At 43.8% G+C, this 21,951-nt stretch overlaps 1 protein-coding gene across 1 annotated transcript in view; it reads right to left on the bottom strand.

Annotated features, from left to right (window-relative positions):
- Positions 1–21,951, bottom strand: part of LOC126262595 (SH3 and cysteine-rich domain-containing protein 2-like) — a 562,394-nt gene that overhangs the window by 401,706 nt on the left and 138,737 nt on the right. The window lies entirely within an intron of this gene.

Raw genomic sequence — 21,951 nt, 5'->3', positions numbered from 1 at the left:
AAATTTCTTATAAAAAATTCCGTTTTTTTGTAGAACTAATAGTTTGTGCGTAGCAAGCGATAGATTTTCAAAATCTCGCACGCGATTCTTGAAAGCGTTGCGGGTTGTACACTATCGCTCATTAATTTCAATCCACACAACAAATGACATCTAGTTCTCTGTAGGTAAGGTCTAATACCGTGTGTACGGTTGAGGAATCAGAAGAATAGTACAACAGTTGTACACATGTCATGATTTTTGTTTGTGGTCATCGAGATACAACAGTATCTAACAAACAATGTTGTGGTTCAAATGGTTCAAATGACTCTGAGCACTATGGGACTTAACAGCTATGGTCATCAGTCCCCTAGAACTTACAACTACTTAAACCTAACTAACCTAAGGACATCACACACATCCATGCCCGAGGCAGCATTCGAACCTGCTCCCGTAGCAGTCGCGCGGTTCCGGACTGAAGCGCCTAGAACCGCTCGGCCACCGCGGCCGGCTGACTCGAAACATGCATTTCTAGAGAAACGAAAGTAGTTTGACGTGTTCTTTAGATCACTGGGGACGTAGGAGTGGTATGGTATGGTCATCAATGTGGGAATTAAGCCGCTGTGAAGCATTTAAAAAACCAGTCTGGCATTCGACTACGCAGATTTTGGAACAGAACCCATAACATAAATCAGTCTCCAAAGCCCTCGCTCGCGAATTCGAAAAACACACACACACACACACACACACACACACACACACACACACACACACACTCGGAGATTTGACCACGAAGATGAAACAAACTAAATAAAGTAGTAAATGCGAGGAAGTTCGCAAGTAGTCACTCTTTCCCGTGCATTCCACATAAGTGGTCTTTGGTATGAACAAGAATTGTGTGCCAGCTACCTTCTACTGTACAGTAATTTGCGCAGTAAAATTTCAGTTTTGATTTCATTTAATCGGAAACAGCAAATGGCTGTTGGGAGACAACCATACTACGTTGTTGACCATTGAAATTGCAACACCATCAAGATGGCATGCAGCAAATATAGAATTGGCGTTATGTACACTACGTGGTAGAATATAAATTGATTAGTATTTCAGTAGCTAGAAGTAACGCCGTCTACATTTCGCCCATAAGGAATGAATACACAGCGGGTTTCTCATTCAGAAATTGTCTTTGAATACTGGTCGCTTGGGGGATGATCGTGTTACAAAATTATTTTGCAAACGGAATTTTTACGTGTCCATTCTACAGAGCGGTCCAAATTAGTCAAAATGGTTCAAATGGCTCTGAGCACTATTGGACTTAACATCTGAGGTCATCAGTCCCCTAGAACGTAGAACTACTTAAACCTAACTAACCTAAGGACAGCCGGTCGAAGTGGCCGTGCGGTTCTAGGCGCTGCAGTCTGGAACCGCGAGACCGCTACGGTCGCAGGTTCGAATCCTGCCTCGGGCATTGATGTGTGTGATGTCCTTAGGTTAGTTAGGTTTAACTAGTTCTAAGTTCTAGGGGACTAATGACCTCAGAAGTTGAGTCCCATAGTGCTCGGAGCCATTTGAACCATTTTTTTAACCTAAGGACATCACACACATCCATGCCCGAGGCAGGATTCGAACCTGCGACGGTAGTGGTCGCGCGGTTCAGACTGTAGCGCCTAGAACCGCTCGGCCACTCTGGCCGGCCGTTATGTACCTGTCTGATATGTTTGTTTACCTGTCTGACGACGGACGCCGCATTTGGTGCACCTATGTTGTTCCCTGTGGTGATGTGATGTCCGCAGCGAACAGCAAGCATTGCTACGATACATAACATGTGGTTCCTGCACATCTGTTCCTTCGTGACACTGTAGTGTACACATCGCTAGTAAGGCTCCACGAGTGGAGATATCCATTGAAAAACGTGCTGCAATTGTAGCACTTAGCCAATCAGGTTTATCTAGTCGCCAAATTGTGAAACAGTGTAGTGCGTCTATAGGGGGAGTGCAATACACCCTTCACCGCTAGAGGACAACAGGTAGCAATAAGGATATACCACGACCAGGACGACCTCGCAAAGCAACTAAAAGTGATGATCAATATATCAGAATTACCAGTAAGAGAAATAGATTCAAAACAGCGCCCCAAATTCGTGTAGAATTGGTAGAAATTATCACGTAAACAATATCTGTTGTAACAGTAAAAAGGAGACTGACTGAAGCCGGCTTGAAAGTATGTGTCACAGCACGAAAACCCTTTCTAAGGCCCATAAATAAATAGAAGAGACTTGAATGGGCTAGAAAACATAGCAATTGGACATCGGAAGAGTGGACGAAGATGTTATTCGCCGAGGAATCGGAGTTGGAGATTTTTGGAACCAGAAGGAGAATATTTGTTCGCCGATTTGTAAGGGAAAGGGTAGCCCAGCAGTGTGTTCTACCTACAGATAAACACGATGGAGGTTCTATTATGGTTTGGGGATGTTTTGCTGGAGATAAGAGTTGGCGACATTGTGAAAATAGAAGGATGTATGGATCAGAAGCAGTACCACAGCATACTTCAGTATCATGCAGTACGAAATGGATTGCGCTTGATAGGGAAAGGGTTTACCTTACAACAGGGTAATGACCCAAAACATAGGCCGGCATACTGTACGAACTACACTGCATCAAAGGAAATACAGAAAGTACTGAATGATACGGGATGGCCGTCCAACAGCCCCGATTGTAATCCCATTGAAATGGTCTGGGATGAAGTGGACAGACGTATCACGGAAGTTAATATATGCAGCAAGGAACATATCTGGAATATTCTTAAGGATGTGAGGAATCATATAGATCGACGATACCTACAAAAACTGATTGACCGCATGCCAAGGGGTTTGTGAGGCAGTCATGAAATCCAAAGGAGGATACTTTGATGAAAGTAAAATATAATGATTGTGATTGTATTATATATGTGGAAGTTAATATAATTATAATTTGTGAGAAATAACGTTTGACTTGTATTGTAAATCTGAAATACCAGGGTGTACTGAAATTAATGAGCCGTAGTGCAACCACAACGGAGGGGTATCTGTTGAGAGGCCAGACAAACATGTGGTTCCTGAAGAGGGGCAGCAGCCTTTTCAGTAGTTGCAGGGGCAACAGTCTGGATGATTGACTGATCTGGCCTTGTAACATTAACCAAAACGGCCTTGCTGTGCTGGTACTGCGAACGGCTGAAAGCAAGGGGAAACTACAGCCGTAATTTTTCCCGAGGACATGCAGCTCTACTGTATGATTAAATGATGATGGCGTCCTCTTGGGTAAAATATTCCGGAGGTAAAATAGTCCCCCATTCGGATCTCCGGGCGGGGACTACTCAAGAGGACGTCGTTATCAGGAGAAAGAAAACTGGCGTTCTACGGATCGGAGCGTGGAATGTCAGATCACTTAATCGGGCAGGTAGGTTAGAAAATTTAAAAAGGGAAATGGATAGGTTAAAGTTAGATATAGTGGGAATTAGTGAAGTTCGGTGGCAGGAGGAACAAGACTTTTGGTCAGGTGATTACAGGGTTATAAATACAAAATCAAATAGGGGTAATGCAGGAGTAGGTTTAATAATGAATAAAAAAATAGGAGTGCGGGTTAGCTACTACAAACAGCATAGTGAACGCATTATTGTGGCCAAGATAGACACAAAGCCCATGCCTACTACACTAGTACAAGTTTATATGCCAACTAGCTCTGCAGATGATGAAGAAATAGATGAAATGTATGACGAGATAAAAGAAATTATTCAGGTAGTGAAGGGAGACGAAAATTTAATAGTCATGGGTGACTGGAATTCGTCAGTAGGAAAAGGGAGAGAAGGAAACATAGTAGGTGAATATGGATTGGGGGGAAGGAATGAAAGAGGAAGCCGCCTTGTAGAATTTTGCACAGAGCATAACTTAATCATAGCTAACACTTGGTTCAAGAATCATGAAAGGAGGCTGTATACATGGAAGAAGCCAGGAGATACTGACAGGTTTCAGATAGATTATATAATGGTAAGACAGAGATTTAGGAACCAGGTATTAAATTGTAAGACATTTCCAGGGGCAGATGTGGATTCTGACCACAATCTATTGGTTATGAACTGCAGATTGAAACTGAAGAAACTGCAAAAAGGTGGGAATTTAAGGAGATGGGACCTGGATAAACTGAAAGAACCAGAGGTTGTAGAGAGTTTCAGGGAGAGCATAAGGGAACAATTGACAGGAATGGGGGAAAGAAATACAGTAGAAGAAGAATGGGTAGCTCTGAGGGATGAAGTGGTGAAGGCAGCAGACGATCAAGTAGGTAAAAAGACGAGGGCTAATAGAAATCCTTGGGTAACAGAAGAAATATTGAATTTAATTGATGAAAGGAGAAAATATAAAAATGCAGTAAATGAAGCAGGCAAAAAGGAATACAAACGTCTCAAAAATGAGATCGACAGGAAGTGCAAAATGGCTAAGCAGGGATGGCTAGAGGACAAATGTAAGGATGTAGAGGCTTGTCTCACTAGGGGTAAGATAGATACTGCCTACAGGAAAATTAAAGAGACCTTTGGAGAGAAGAGAACCACTTCTATGAATATCAAGAGCTCAGATGGAAACCCAGTTCTAAGCAAAGAAGGGAAGGTAGAAAGGTGGAAGGAGTATATAGAGGGTTTATACAAGGGAGATGTACTTGAGGACAATATTATGGAAATGGAAGAGGATGTAGATGAAGACGAAATGGGAGATAAGATACTGCGTGCAGAGTTTGACAGAGCACTGAAAGACCTGAGTCGAAACAAGGCCCCGGGAGTAGACAACATTCCACTAGAACTACTGATGGCCTCGGGAGAGCCAGTCATGACAAAACTCTACCATCTGGTGAGCACGATGTATGAGACAGGCGAAATACCCTCAGACTTCAAGAAGAATATAATAATTCCAATCCCAAAGAAAGCAGGTGTTGACAGATGTGAAAATTACCGAACTATCAGTTTAATAAGTCACAGCTGCAAAATACTAACGCGAATTCTTTACAGACGAATGGAAAAACTGGTAGAAGCTGACCTCGGGGAAGATCAGTTTGGATTCCGTAGGAATGTTGGAACACGTGAGGCAATACTGACCTTACGACTTATCTTGGAAGAAAGATTAAGAAAAGGCAAACCTACGTTTCTAGCATTTGTAGACTTAGAGAAAGCTTTTGACAATGTTGACTGGAATACTCTCTTTCAAATTCTGAAGGTGGCAGGGGTAAAATACAGGGAGCGAAAGGCTATTTACAATTTGTACAGAAACCAGATGGCAGTTATAAGAGTCGAGGGGCATGAAAGGGAAGCAGTGGTTGGAAAAGGAGTGAGACAGGGTTGTAGCCTCTCCCCGATGTTATTCAATCTGTATATTGAGCAAGCAGTAAAGGAAACAAAAGAAAAATTCGGAGTAGGTATTAAAATTCATGGAGAAGAAGTAAAAACTTTGAGGTTCGCCGATGACATTGTAATTCTGTCAGAGACAGCAAAGGACTTGGAAGAGCAGTTGAACGGAATGGACAGTGTCTTGACAGGAGGATATAAGATGAACATCAACAAAAGCAAAACGAGGATAATGGAATGTAGTCAAATTAAGTCGGGTGATGCTGAGGGAATTAGATTAGGAAATGAGACACTTAAAGTAGTAAAGGAGTTTTGCTATTTAGGGAGTAAAATAACCGATGATGGTCGAAGTAGAGAGGATATAAAATGTAGACTGGCAATGGCAAGGAAAGCGTTTCTCAAGAAGAGAAGTTTGTTAACATCGAGTATAGATTTAGGTGTCAGGAAGTCGTTTCTGAAAGTATTTGTATGGAGTGTAGCCATGTATGGAAGTGAGACATGGACGATAACTAGTTTGGACAAGAAGAGAATAGAAGCTTTCGAAATGTGGTGCTACAGAAGAATGCTGAAGATAAGGTGGGTAGATCACGTAACTAATGAGGAGGTATTGAATAGGATTGGAGAGAAGAGAAGTTTGTGGCACAACTTGACTAGAAGGAGGGATCGGTTGGTAGGACATGTTTTGAGGCATCAAGGGATCACAAATTTAGCATTGGAGGGCAGCGTGGAGGGTAAAAATCGTAGAGGGAGACCAAGAGATCAATACACTAAGCAGATTCAGAAGGATGTAGGTTGCAGTAGGTACTGGGAGATGAAGAAGCTTGCACAGGATAGAGTAGCATGGAGAGCTGCATCAAACCAGTCTCAGGACTGAAGACCACAACAACAACAGTGTAAATAACCTAAAACTAGGGCCAGCTGAATCACCCTGTATTTACCGACAATCTTAGCATTATATTAAAAACCACTAACATATTTTTTCTTTCTTTGATAATGAGCTAGAGACTCCTAAGTATAAAAGACGTTCTTATATTCAGGTAGCGTGGTTACTCAAGCAACCATACACATAACTGCATGCTTGACAAGCATGCCTGCACATGCATGCTTCAGCAAGGATACACGAATTCCTGTATCCTATACAAGGTTCAATCATGCTTGTACAAGAATTAGTTTGTTTACCAGAAAATGTCGAGCGCAGACGACGATGTGCTGGCTTCAACAGCTTTTTCGCCTGTGTTTTTTTTAAAAAAATATATGTGGAGTAAAGGGTGTTTAAATAAACGAAAATACTGTTCACGTATTAACTATTTGTGGTAGACACAATATGGAAACAACCTCACAGTACTGTTGATTTTCTTTTCTGTTTCTCCATGTAGTACTGTATTTTTTGACCTGACCTGCAGTACAGTACAACCTTTGTACAGAATTTAATTTAATAGGCTCAAATAAAAATTAAAACAAACCAGATAACTGAGAAATGCTTGCACAAGCCTCCCTATTCATGGTACACATGCTCAAGCATAGACGTGATTAAATGCTTGCACATGCATGTATCATCGAAATTCGATCAAGCATCAAGCTGCTTGTACAATACTGATGCTCGCTCAAATTTATCTTATACACTCTCAAGCATGCTTGTTAAGCATGCAGTTATGTGTGGGGCCGCTTTTAGGAACCTCAGAAAGTAAGTTACACATGAGTACACATTCTTAATTCCCTGTAGACGCCGTTATGCTGCATTACGGATAACAGGGGCGTCACAGTGTGAAATTGCACGGCGACTGCAGACGTGTTCCGGAGCTGATGTACATGGGACAGTACGGTTTTTGTGGGCAGAACGTAAAGAACATGAGGCGTGGAAAATTAAGTAAAGGCATTGTCTTTCAGCACAACGATGAAATTCCAAACGGCGCGCGTAACATAAGCTTCGATTCGACGTTTTCGATGGTAAGTTTGGAAGTACCTACCACAGAGTCCATATCTTACACTACGTGATTTCCATCTTTTTGGCGACGTGAAAGTTCATCTCCGTGGGGAAAGAGATTTTCTAACGACGAGGATGTTCACACAGTGGTTCTCGAATGGATCCGTGACCAAGTACTGGCTTTCTATGGACGAAGAACTGAACGATTGTTAGAAGGTTGCGACCGTTGTTTTCAGATACTTGGTGGTTATGTTGAAAAGTGTCATGAGCTGTGTCACTTTGAAGCGTAGTATAGCATGATAAAAATTTACTTGGCCTGCCATAATAATGTACAACTTACTTTTTGAAGTCGCCTCGTACTACCACTTCTGACAGCCTGAGGCCACTTTCATTTCTATGAATTTACTACATACAATCATCTTATACCACGTCCTTTGCCAAACAGTTATTGAGTTTTCTACGCCATGACTGAGCAGTTCCTAGGCGGACAAACCTGTTTTCAGAAATTATTATAGTTTTCTGTCCCCACTTTCGTCTTACATACTGTGTTTGTTTACGTTTCATGAAAGTGATATAAACCTGCTAGAACCTGGAAGTCAGTATGCTAAAACGAACAAAAGTACTTGACATTTATTTATTCTTTCTCTACACCATTCCCGCGCAACAGACGATTTCTGTTCACTGCCAGACGTGAATTTTAGGGTTTGTGTCTGATGTTGCTTAAATACATTTTCCTTGAACATAGAGAACAGCCAGAAGTAAAATGGCTGGTGCTTTGTCAACATTTTAAACATCCTTGGTAAAGTACTCTTAACTCTTTAACTCATGAAAAAAATGATTTTCGAAGGAGGGGACACATACGTTTTTACGGAAATTTACACATGTACGGATGAATTGCAATCAACTCCAAATATGCAAAAGATAATAACAATAATAATAAGTCGCATGACTTGGAATAGTAATAATTCCTAAGCAATGAGCCGGCCGCGGTGGTCTAGCGGTTCTGGCGCTGCAGTCCGGAACCGCGGGACTGCTACGGTCGCAGGTTCAAATCCTGCCTCGGGCATGGGTGTGTGTGATGTCCTTAGGTTAGTTAGGTTTAAGTAGTTCTAAGTTCTAGGGGACTTATGACCTAAGATGTTGAGTCCCATAGTGCTCAGAGCCTAAGCAATGAAAGACAACACATTCACTGTTCCTTTGTAAAAGACGCTTTAGATGTGTTCAGATACACGTCTGACCTCATAGTTTCTTTTCGCTTCTCCTTATTCCTTACTGCCAGGATTGAATCACCGAGCGAGGTGGCGCAGTGGTTAGACACTGGACTCGCATTCGGGAGGACGACGGTTCAATCCCGCGTCCGGCCATCCTGATTTAGGTTTTCCGTGATTTCCATAAATCACTCCAGGCAAATGCCGGGATGGTTCCTTTCAAAGGGCACGGCCGACTTCCTTCCCCGTCCTTCCCTAATCCGATGAGACTGATGACCTCGCTGTCTGGTCTCCTTCCCCAAACAACCAACCAACCAGGATTGAATCACGTATTTCAGTACATGTTTGTCTGCACAGATTTCGTTTCTTGTAGTCGTTCACTAACTAAAGTAAAAAACTTTGTTCCATAAGAATGTAATGCATTACCTTTCCACTTAATCCAATAAATTCTTTCATAGCCTACAAAAAGTTTTACAGAAAGTGAAGTTCAACGGAATTGGGATTCTTCTTAGAGAATACAACACTTTTTGTCCACAGAAATGCTTGACGGAGTAATTATTACGTCCATACTAATATCAAAGAAAAAATTTCCTTTTTAAAACCACCATACCTCTCAAGAAAAGATATACAATATCATTTGAAGATTTACTAAGCATATTCTTCATCAGCTGCATAAATATAATTGACAGTCCACGATAGTTTATTTTCAGTGTTATTTTTGTGGGTTTAGTTTCGAGCTTACGCTACTCCCCGAGTATGACTTTCTCCAATATTCGCTTTAGTTGCTATATATCGTTTTTGGTTCGGTCGCTGTTAAGTGAAGCCTGCGACTGGCATTTCGTACAGTCTGGCAGCAACTCGCCCGAAACTTTTCTCATTTACAAGTGGAGCTACAGAGGTTGAGTATCCGTTCGCTTATTGCAGGTGTCGATAGCAGGAGCTGAAGCTTATGTTACACAAGTTAAATTTAAAAAGTATTTCTCCTCCTAGAATATCTCAGCCATTAATTAATTCTTCGATTATTCAAGTGTTATGTCTGTATGTGTTATATGCGCAGAACAACAATGTCAAACGCATCTCGAAGAGTTATTATTAGCTGAAGATCAAAGACATAGATAATTTTTTTCTGATACTGTAACAAACTTTCTTGGGAACTTCAGAATAGAAATCTGCGAGTTTTTAGCTAAAATTCTATTAAATGCTTGATAAATTAAGACTTTAAAGTAGAATAAAATAACTACATGGTTGAAAAGTGTTGACATATTAAAACTATTTCATTAGTAATAGAATATTTTTGAAGGATAATAGAACAACGTGGGAGAATAGACAGTGCATGCGTGGTAAGCTTACGATCAAAACTTTAGTTATCGGCGCATATCCCTTGGGAGTAAGTTCGCCCACTACAACTGGGTACTTAGTAATATCTGATGCCTAAATTTCATTACCAGTGTTAATTAACCATATTCACTAGTAGACACAATAGAATATTAGGGGCGACTTACAACATATACCAAACACCGTATTTTTTTCACCGTTTACGTGACGGATCTTTTAAATGTTTACAACGCAAATGCTGAAACTGCAATCAACGCTTGCCGACTTTAACCACTCTCAGTCCTGTTTGGATATGGCTGAACCGAGATTTCTGCCAACATACTCTCTGTTTACTTATTAGGTCGGAAATAATACACATATAAGATGACATGTGTAGTATTTCAACAATCGACTCCAAGTTTTGTGATCGGGTCCCACAGGTAGGTTCTCCTCTTGGCTTTTTATTAGCTTCTCAAGTACCCTATTAGAATTTTTTCCGCTACATGTATCTTGGCGTCATTTTAAATTGAACGCACTGTACCAAATGGTTCAAATGGCTCTGAGCACTATGGGACTCAACTGCTGAGGTCATTAGTCCCCTAGAACTTAGAACTAGTTAAACCTAACTAACCTAAGGACATCACAAACATCCATGCCCGGGGCAGGACTCGAACCTGCGACCGCAGCGGTCTTGCGGTTCCAGACTGCAGCGTCTTTAACCGCACGGCCATTTCGGCCGGCCGCACTGTACCAATAACACTAACAATTACTCTCTATCTTTCGCTCTTTCTCTTCGTAATTGTTTCTTAGTGTGTGTGTGTGTGTGTGTGTGTGTGTGTGTGTGTGTGTGTGTGTGTGTGTGTAATGTAAGTGGTTCTTCAGATAAAAACCGAGGAGCAATCAGCAAGTATCCACTCTGATTACATGCAACATTTCTGTACCGCGAGCTTTCCCATTGCTGACGATAAACGCGACATGAAACAATAACGGAACTAAAGGCCACAAAGCAGCTCATACAAACAGCGTCAATTACCAAGTACAGGGGTCGGTCGCCAGTGGTAAGTGCTAGGCCATCAGCTAACAGCCGGCTCGTAAAGCGAAGCGCGATTTTGCCTGTGCTGTACCAGCATTGCCTGACGCTGCCTCTGAGGCTCCCATTTGCCCGTGCCGTTATTACACGCTCCCGCACACTTTGTTGTGTTACTCGTGTCGAGATAATGGCCGTACTACGAGTGCTTCGGTATACTCCCCATGAAGCCTATTGCACTTTGAGATACTGTTATGACGCCGACAACCTACTAATCAGCTAAGCGTACTCAGCAGCAACCGGGATTTCTATTTTATTTCTGACGAACAGACGATAATTGCCACCAGCGTAGATAATTAACGACTTCGTTATGAAATTAGCTCGATTACTGAGCAGAAAAAATGTCTTTGGAGCTGTACGTAGTTGAAATATATCGGATATTTCCTTTGTCGAATTTTGTTCAGCGCTGGAAACTGTTGGTTTCACAACTTCTTTTTAATCTTTTCTATAAAAAGCTGTAGTTGAATTAATTTGTATTTGTACAGGAAACAATAACAAGAACGGCAAATTTCAGCGCTGTTATCGGTGCGTTAATTCCAAATTGTTTCTTTATACTACCCGTATTATATCCATTCTCTTTGTCAGGATTAAAAATAGATGTTTTATACGTGGTGGAAAAAAAAAGATCAAAGCGTCGTTTGAAGCCACTCTGAATAGTAACGAAACTGTGACAGCGCAAATGGACAGTGATTACGTCGTTGATGCTACGCATTTCAATCTGACTTTTCATAAGCACATTGCTGACGGATCCCGCGTTTAGTCGTGCTTCGTGCGCCAAGCTTTACGGACGGATCTCGACATAACTTATGTTCTCTACACGCAGTCTGTGGATGCCGTCTGCTGTTATATATTTGAACTACTTCGTCTATTTAGCTCCTTACACTTGTAGTCAAAGTGTCAGACTTAATTGGTTCCATATACTTTTTGTTTATTTAGCATTTTGAAGGTATTTTGGTATTTAAATTAGTTACTATTATCGTTTTGAAGATCCTTTAGTGTTAGAGATAGCCCTATTCACAAAAAGTTCGCCTCCTTAGCTGAGTGGCCCGCGCGGTTGACTGTCATGCAAAGGACTCGGGTTCGATTCCTGGCACAGCCATGGATTTTACATTGGTGGGTTACAATAATTTAAAATTATTCCAATTGTTTTAACATTATGAATGCGTTCTGTCCACTTTCCGAGATTAGGGCAGTCCTCGGTTCTGTGAAAGGTGATTCGGGCTTATGAAGCCTGGCATATATGAAATTTCATGTCAGTGTGGGAAGGCTTACATCGGCCGTTCCGATTCGCATAGTTCAGGATGGGTGCGTGGAATATCGCCGTCATACGAGGCAACCACAGCTGGAAAAATCGGCGGTAGCAGAACACTGCTTAAACGAGAGACATGGAACGAAATTTGACGCTTCCGTCTGGAACATTGTTTACGAACAGGAAACTGAAATTCGGTTGGCGGACAAGTTGATTAATAGAGACAATGGTTTTTCTCTTAGTTGACATGGATACCTGTTCTATTCCGCTTCTAAACAGAACGAATTCAGTGCGGCCAACACGAATGTTTGAAAACAGTCTTTGAGTGCGATATATCGTTGCCACCGGTATTCTGCTAATGGTGGCACCATCTGTCCAGTCTTGGATGTCAGAAACAGTGACGGGAGGCGCATGCGCTGTGTGCGGTACGAAGGCCTATATAGGACGACGATCTGAAGCCTTGGTAACAGTTTTCAGCGGGATTCAGCAGGAGCAGCTGCGTTCTTCTGAAGATGGTCGACACTTGGATCGCCGAAATATTGAATCACATTGATTTTAGGATTCGACAGCAAACCCGAGGATACTTTCAAGACTTATTACTATGGGAAAGCCTACAAAGTCACAAGAGGTAACTACACTCCTGTAAATTGAAATAAGAACACCGTGAATTCATTGTCCCAGGAAGGGGAAACTTTATTGACACATTCCTGGGGTCAGATACATCACATGACCACACTGACAGAACCACAGGCACATAGACACAGGCAACAGAGCATGCACAATGTCGGCACTAGTACAGTGTATATCCACCTTTCGCAGCAATGCAGGCTGCTATTCTCCCATGGAGACGATCGTAGAGATGCTGGATGTAGTCCTGTGGAACGGCTTGCCATGCCATTTCCACCTGGCACCTCAGTTGGACCAGCGTTCGTGCCGGACGTGCAGACCGCGTGAGACGACGCTTCATCCAGTCCCAAACATGCTCAATGGGGAACAGATCCGGAGATCTTGCTGGCCAGGGTAGTTGACTTACACCTTCTAGAGCACGTTGGGTGGCACGGGATACATGCGGACCTGCATTGTCCTGTTGGAACAGCAAGTTCCCTTGCCGGTCTAGGAATGGTAGAACGATGGGTTCGATGACGGTTTGGATGTACCGTGCACTATTCAGTGTCCCCTCGACGATCACCAGTGGTGTACGGCCAGTGTAGGAGATCGCTCCGCACACCATGATGCCGGGTGTTGGCCCTGTGTGCCTCGGTCGTATGCAGTCCTGATTGTGGCGCTCACCTGCACGGCGCCAAACACGCATACGACCATCATTGGCACTAAGGCAGAAGCGACTCTCATCGCCAAAGACGACACGTCTCCATTCGTCCCTCCATTCACGCCTGTCGCGACACCACTGGAGGCGGGCTGCACGATGTTGGGGCGTGAGCGGAAGACGGCCTAACGGTGTGCGGGACCGTAGCCCAGCTTCATGGAGACGGTTGCGAATGGTCCTCGCCGATACCCCAGGAGCAACAGTGTCCCTAATTTGCTGGGAAGTGGCGGTGCGGTCCCCTACGGCACTGCGTAGGATCCTACGGTCTTGGCGTGCATCCGTGCGTCGCTGCGGTCCGGTCCCAGGTCGACGGGCACGTGCACCTTCCGCCGACCACTGGCGACAACATCGATGTACTGTGGAGACCTCACGCCCCACGTGTTGAGCAATTCGGCGGTACGTCCACCCGGCCTCCCGCATGCCTACTATACGCCCTCGCTCAAAGTCCGTCAACTGCACATACGGTTCACGTCCACGCTGTCGCGGCATGCTACCAGTGTTAAAGACTGCGATGGAGCTCCGTATGCCACGGCAAACTGGCTGACACTGACGGCGGCGGTGCACAAATGCTGCGCAGCTAGCACCATTCGACGGCCAACACCGCGGTTCCTGGTGTGTCCACTGTGCCGTGCGTGTGATCATTGCTTGTACAGCCCTCTCGCAGTGTCCGGAGCAAGTATGGTGGGTCTGACACACCGGTGTCAATGTGTTCTTTTTTCCATTTCCAGGAGTGTATATTTGTAGGCCTAGCAGAGAACGTCATCTCCTACTCGTCTTCCTCCTTAATCTTCCTAGCGATTGCTGTGTGGTTACAGGGCTCACCTATAGTGGTATCCGCCATTACGTGATTTTGATCTTCATTTTATTGTAGCTTTATGACCGTTGCCCTCTTTGCCACATCCGTTATGTTAACCTGAGGGAGAAACGTACTGTCAGCTACCTGTCAGTGTATTGTGTGAACTTGGTGCTGCGTGTTATCGCATTTGAACTCTCTACATACCACGATTTCTGTGCTGCAGATTGGGAACCAGCTAAGCATTTGCCTAAACGAGTGTGGGGAACCACCTGAAAACCACTCTCGCACGAGGTATTAACAGCCGTTAATCGGGTATCCGGATTCCATGCAGACGTGGCTCATATGCCTGCCTGCGTCGCGCGCTGGTGCAGCAACCAGCTATTTACATATTCCGCTTTTAGCCTGCCCATGCTTGTCTGTTAGCCAGGCAGGCAAACTGACTGAAAGGGCAGGCTGCTTTGTTCCCATCCAAGCCAAGCTAAGCTCAACCCAAGCACGTAAATGTAATCCTGCTTGCATGCCCATCTTCCCATTGGCTACTCTACGCAGCTGGTATTTCTGTACGCTTTCATTGTAGTGTTTGAGCAGGGTTCGGAAGTTGATGGAATGTCTTCCTTTTATCCGTGTATCATATACCGAGGCTCAATGATACATACATTCATTTTGGGTCATTGTAGACCAGAAAACAGTGGATTTTATTTATCCTTTTTTTCCTTTTCGAGGTATTTCGGAATTATTTATTTATTTCGATACGAACTGTTTTTTGCGCAACTTCATCATCTTTCGACTAGTTCTGGCCACTCTCAGTTCGAATTATCATCACGTCAAATCTAACATGTTTTGATTAGCAAGTACAGTCGCCTCTGAAAGTCGAGATCCTTTGCACTTAAAGAGTCTGAAGATGTCTATTATACTGCAACGCCAGCTAAAGTAACGTTTTGAAAGTGTAGTTTGTTACCTTAGTGTGTTTTAACCAGCCATGACTCCAGTTATACCAAATTTTATTACTTTCTCCAGTATGAGTATTGCAGGTTCGCTGAGTTCTTTCTAGGTGGCCAAAATAGTCCATTCTGAATTCTCCAAATCTATTTTAACGAACACGAAGTTTATTTTTCGTATTAACTAATCTAAAAACTACATATCAAAAAGAAGAAGATTCTCTTTCGTACTAAGCTTTCTTCGCACTGTGTTGCACATCAGCAGAATGTAGTTTTTAATATCAATTGAATCAGGTATTTTTCCTATTTCAGTTAATGCTGGCACTATATTTAGAAAGCTTCTGTACTGATAAAAGTCCTCAAGTCTTCAGCGTACATTTCCACACACTTTGCCCTCTTTCAAAATGTATATTGAGTGAGGAAAGTGATGGTCAAATTTTCATACAAGTCCTAAAATACGCGAGGTTCTCGAACGAGCATTTAGTAGATTTTTACACAATTTACATTGCGAGGCACTTTCCAATTTACTGGAAGCTGCCTCATAAACACACGAAATTTTTCCCCTGCAGAGCTTGGGCTCTGTTTCGTGACTGGTATGTATTCCCTAATTCTTATTGTCTCGTCAATCTCCTTTACGTTCGCTGCTCCCACTGTTATGATAAATGAGCTGCAATGAAGCAACCCATGCAAACATATACGTGGCTTAAGTTTCCTTTAACTTACGTCTATGGTCACAAACTTTTTGTTAACAGATTACCGGTTTCGGTCTTTAATGACCATCATCAGATCTGTTTCATAAAAACGAAGTCCTAATGTACTGCAGCTATAATAGCATGGTCAAATGTTAAATGCGGAATCAGCAGAAGCATCGTCAAATCCATATAAATAACATCACATGCAAGAGCCATGTTGTCAGCTGATTCCGCATTTGACGATGCCATTATGGCTGCAGTACATTAGGACTTCGTTTTTATGAAACAGATCTGATGATTGTCATTAAAGACCGAAACCGGTAATCTGTTAGCAAAAAGTCTGTGACCATAGACGTAAATTAAAGGAATCTTATTACATATACGGGTCACTGTTTTCCCGTGACAATGTCGCAGCTTGGGGATATACGTGGCTGTTCTGTAGTCACGTGGGATTGATAGCGGAACCTGTTGTCAAGAGCAGCAGGCTGGACGGATCCCGTGGAGCTGTCGAAGCTTGCGGAAACCTAAGTTGGCCAGCTTTGACCACTGTGCTTCAGTCCGGTGAAATTTTTTGTATTCGTTGTGGCAGGTTGAGCTGCTTTAATGGTTGCGGCGGGGAGAAGCACAGGCAGGCTGGGAAGAGGAATTGTACACCTCTGGCAGCAACGAGCAGATCTACATCTACGTGGTTGCTCTGCAATTCAAACTTATGTGCCTGGCAGAGGGTTCATAGAACCATTTTCATACTACTTCTCTACCATTCCACTATCGAATTGCGCGTGGGAGAAAGGAACACCTAAAATCTTTCCGTTCGAGCTCTGATTTCTCTTATTTTATTATGATGACCATTCCTCCCTACGTAGGGTGGTGTCAACAAAATATTTTTGCGTTCGGAAGAGAAGGTTGGTGATTGAAATTTCGTAAATAGATCTCGCCTCAAAGAAAACCGCCGTTGTTTCAGTGACTGCCACCCCAACTCGCGTTTGATATCAGTGACACTCTCACCCCTATTGCGCAATAACACGAAACGAGCTGCCCTTCTTTGCACTTTTTCGATGTCAGTTGTGAACTAACAATATACATAAATGACCTTGTGGACGACATCGGAAGTTCACAGAGGCTTTTTGCGGATGATGCTGTGGTATATCGAGAGGTTGTAACATTGGAAAATTGTACTGAAATGCAGGAGGATCTGCAGCGAATTTACGCATGGTGCAGGGAATGGCAATCGAATCTCAATGTAGACAAGTGTAATGTGCTGCGAATACATAGAAAGATAGATCCCGTATCATTTAGCTACTATATAGCAGGTCAGCAACTGGAAGCAGTTAATTCCATAAATCATCTGGCACTGCGCATTAGGAGTGATTTAAAATGGAATGATCATATAAAGTTGATCGTTGGTGAAGCAGATGCCAGATTGAGATTCATTGGAAGAATCCTAAGGAAATGCAATCCGAAAACAACGGAAGTAGGTTACAGTACGCTCGTTCGCCCATTGCTTAAATACTGCTCAGCAGTGTGGGATTCGTACCAGATAGGGTTGATAGGAGAGATAGAGAAGATCCAACGGCGAGCAGCGCGCTTCGTTACAGGATCATTTAGTAATCGCGAAAGCGTTACGGAGATGATAGATAAAAAAATGGTTCAAATGGCTCTGAGCACTATGGGACTCAACTGCTGAGGTCATTAGTCCCCTAGAACTTAGAACTAGTTAAACCTAACTAACCTAAGGACATCACAAACATCCATGCCCGAGGCAGGATTCGAACCTGCGACCGTAGCGGTCTTGCGGTTCCAGACTGCAGCGCCTTTAACCGCACGGCCACTTCGGCCGGCGATGATAGATAAACTCCAGTGGAAGACTCTGCAGGAGAGACGCTTAGTAGCTCGGTAAGGGCTTTTGTTGAAGTTTCGAGAACATACCTTCACCGAAGTGTCAAGCAGTATATTGCTCCCTCGTACGTACATCTCGCGAAGAGACCATGAGGATAAAATCAGAGAGATTAGAGCCCACACAGAAGCATACCGACAATCTTTCTTTCCACGAACAATACGAGACTGGAATAGAAGGGAGAACCGATAGAGGTACTCACGGTACCCTCCGCCACACACCGTCAGGTGGCTTGCGGAGTATGGATGTTGATGCAGATGTAGAATATGCCCTCATAATAAAGATAAAAACTGTTTTTTTTTTTTTTACGGTTATCACGAAGTTACAGGCAGTGGTGTAAAATGAATGACACTTTCCTCTCTCCGCTTCTCCCACCCCCCCTCTCTCTCTCTCTCTCTCTCTCTCTCTGCCCTCACCCCCTCCTTTCCTCCTCGAGCTGCGGGAAAGGCTTAAATAGCCGTAAAGCGCACTCCAGGGATGAACAAATTGTCTGCATAATCGCCACGGCACGCATGACAGCCGTGAAAATCGCTCTTACGATCCGCTGGGCACTGTGGCAGGGCTACAGCTGTGTCAGTATGGGAGCGTTTTAAGCTGTGTGCGTGGGTGGCGGGGGAGGGTGGAGGGGGAGGGGGGCAGACACGGCTTTCCCTGTGCGCTCAGACGGCAGCTAACGAGGCGCAATCTGCCTGCGCTGCCCCGCTAAGCGGATTTCACTCGCGACCAGCTTGCCGCAACGACGCTCTCCCAGCGACAATATTATGTCCTCAGTGCCGCCCGATATAAAAGAGGCGAAGGTCGACAACTGTCCGGGGGTGCAATTCCAAACCATCCAGTACACTGAATAACACCATCTCGAAAGGCTGTCTAAGGAAAAAGCGACCAATCATTAACGATAAAAAGAATGAGGGGACATTTCCAAACCATCCAGTACACTGAATAACACCATCTCGAAAGGCTGTCTAAGGAAAAAGCGACCAATCATTAACGATAAAAAGAATGAGGGGACATAGTAGTTAGATAGGAAAGCACAGTTCGCATCTATGCCCCACCATCATCATTCTAAAACATCACGCCGTTCTTGGAGGAAAGAAAAAGCTTCACTCAAGGAATCAGGGAATTATCAGATTACAGAGAAAGCACTTGTGTGAAGTACGACAACTTACAAATAATACACACATCTGAACAGCTAGTATGCGTCTCCCTCGGTTTCTGAAAGGCGTTAGATACTGTACTGCAGGGATGGCCAATAATATTGCTCACGCGCACAGCTCTGTCGTCTGCTGGTCGCACACGACCCCCAATCGTCACGGCACAGTGTCTGAGCGTAGGGAGAGCGTTGAAGGGGAAACTGCGAACGTGTCACATTTACAGGGTCGCGCACGAAATGTGTAACCAATTGTTTCTTTCACAATTTACGACGCACATTAGATATCCCTCTGGGATCTCTACAGCAGAACCAGCAGGGCTTGGAAAAAAAAATGAGTTACGAAATGACGTGTAATTCACGATACTGCTTTTAGGAGACTAGTAAGCAGCAATGGCTGACAATGGAAGACTGACGAAAAAAATGGCTCTGAGCACTATGGCACTTAACAGCTATGGTCATCAGTCCCCTAGAACTCAGAACTACTTAAACCTAACTGACCTAAGGACAGCACACAACACCCAGCCATCACGAGGCAGAGAAAATCCCTGACCCCGCCGGGAATCGAACCCGGGAACCCGGACGTGGGAAGCGAGAACGCTACCGCACGACCACGAGCTGCGGACGAAGACTGACGAAACAGCAACGATCGGCAATTGTGTTACTTTTTCATGAATCTAAAAGCCTTGTTGAAACTCACAGGCGTTTTCGACAACAGTTTAACACACGATGGGTCCCTTGCAAGAAGACCATCGACAGGTTGTACGATAAATTTGTAGAGGAAGGAACAGTATTGGAAGCGAAGCGACCTCGGCCTAAGCCTGTTTGTTCGCCGGAGAATATTGAAGCGGTACGAGTTGCTGTACAGAGACGTCCCAGGAAATCGTTTAGAAAGGCGGCAGTGCAACTGGGAATATCCAGACGCACGGAGGTTCAACGCATTCTTAAAAGTGACCTCCATATGTACCCATACAAGATGACCTGTGCACAGAAGCTCACTGAAGAACACAAGCAGCAGAGACTACTGTTTGCTCAGTGGGTGGAGGATGGAGAAGAAACTCTCAACAACGTTTGGTTTTCAGACGAGGCGCATTTTCATTTAGACGGTGTGGTTAACAAACAAAACGTCCGCTTTTGGGCCACTGAAAATTCACAAGTGCTTCATGAACGACAACATTATGCTCCGAGGACTACAGCGTGGGCAGCAATTTCCAGTCACGGACTTATTGGACCCTTTTTCTTTCAAGAAACTGTGATCAGCGAGCGTTATTTGAGCATGCTTCGCAATAGCTACATTCCACAGCTTCTTGCTACTGCTTTGCCCTTCAACACGCAGTGGTTCATGCAAGATGGACCAAGGCCACATACTGCAAACACTGTGTTGGAGTTTTTACACGAGCATTTCGACATGCGGATCATTTCACTCAGGTTTCCAGGTCGCTTCAATGACGGACAAAATTCGCCCCCAATAGTCCGGACCTCAAGCCATGTGACTTTTTTCTTTGGGGGTACCTAAAGGAAAAAATTTTCCCGTAACTTCCACGTGATTTAATGGAGCTCAGGAGATTTACTCTTCAAGCTTGCAGTGAAATTACGGAAGACATGTGCCGTAGGGTAATCACTAACTTCAGTGTTCGTTTGCAGGAAGTTAGGAAACGAAATGGTGGACATATTGAGCATATTCTGAGTTAGAACAAATCTCCATGGACGACTCTTCATTGTAGTATATGTTCCTTTCAGATTGTATTGACAATAAAGTTTATATTCAAAAACAAAATGGTAACATTTCCTGCGCCACCCTGTAAATGGCACTTCCGTCAAATTGCGGCAAGCTGATTCATATTTCGTATTTCTCGACAAAATGGTTCACATTTAAAAGAAATTATTAGTAATATTTAATTACTTTTGCTGCACCTGAGAGCTAATACAAGGCTTGTCCAGAAAGTAAGTTCCGATCAGTCGCAAAGTGGAAACTACATTGAAAATCAGAAATGTTTTATTTGCGACATGTGGCTCCATCTTCCAGCTACTTCCCTACATAGTCGCCGCTCCAGCTAGGACATTTGTCGCACTGTTATACCAACTTTCCAATACCTTCGTCGTAGAAGGCAGCCGTCTGTGCTTTCCGCCAATTCTCTACGCTCATCTATAGCTCGATGTCTGTGCGAAAATGTTGTCTTCATAGTCAGTAGTTCATGTGAGCAGAGATGAAACACAGAGGGAGCCAATTGCGGCGGTAGTGGAGGTGATCAAACACTTCCCATCGAAAACACTGTAGGAGCATTTTCATTGCCCCTGCAGATTGCGACCGAGAATTGTCACGAAGTAGGAACCGCATGACAGTGTGTAATGTGGGCTGCATAACATCAGGCGAAATCTCTCACCAGGACCTCATACTTGGTGGGAGAAACTATTTTCTACGCATCTTTATGTGCTCACCATGCACTCAGAACTGAAAAGAGCGAAGGGATGCAACCGACAGGGACATTAGAGACACTGTCTAACATATATGTGGGAAGCTTTATTAGATTTTCACAGTGGTTTCCATTCCTTGACCGATCGGAACTTACTTTCCGAATATCCCTCGTATTACCTTTATCCGGCAAAAACTGTCGGCATATGAAGGACACAGACAATTACACAGATTGTTGCACTCAGGTTGCCGAGTAATTGTGATTGATTCAGTTTTGCAATAGAAAAAAAGCCGTCCACACTGAGGTGGCAAAGTAGTGTGATAGCGATATGCATACATACACATGGCAATAGTATCGTTACACAAGATATAAAAGGACACCACCTGCAGACCGTCTCTTGGGCTCGTGACCATATCGGTTGACCCTTAGACGACAGGGAAACCATGGCCTGGTCGGATGAGCTCCGATTTCACTTGCTAAGAGCTGATGGTAGCTTTCGAGTATGGCGCCGACCCCACGAAGCAACAGGCCCAAGTTGTTAACAAGGCACTGTGAAAGCTATTGGTGGCTCCGTTTTGGCCGTGCTTACATGGGATGGAATGGGTTTTCTGGCCGAACTAAACCGAT

Source organism: Schistocerca nitens, chromosome 6 (assembly GCF_023898315.1).
Source record: "Schistocerca nitens isolate TAMUIC-IGC-003100 chromosome 6, iqSchNite1.1, whole genome shotgun sequence".
NCBI lineage: Eukaryota > Metazoa > Arthropoda > Insecta > Orthoptera > Acrididae > Schistocerca > Schistocerca nitens.
Note: the sequence above shows the minus strand (reverse complement) of the source record. Positions and strands in the feature narration are given on the sequence as shown.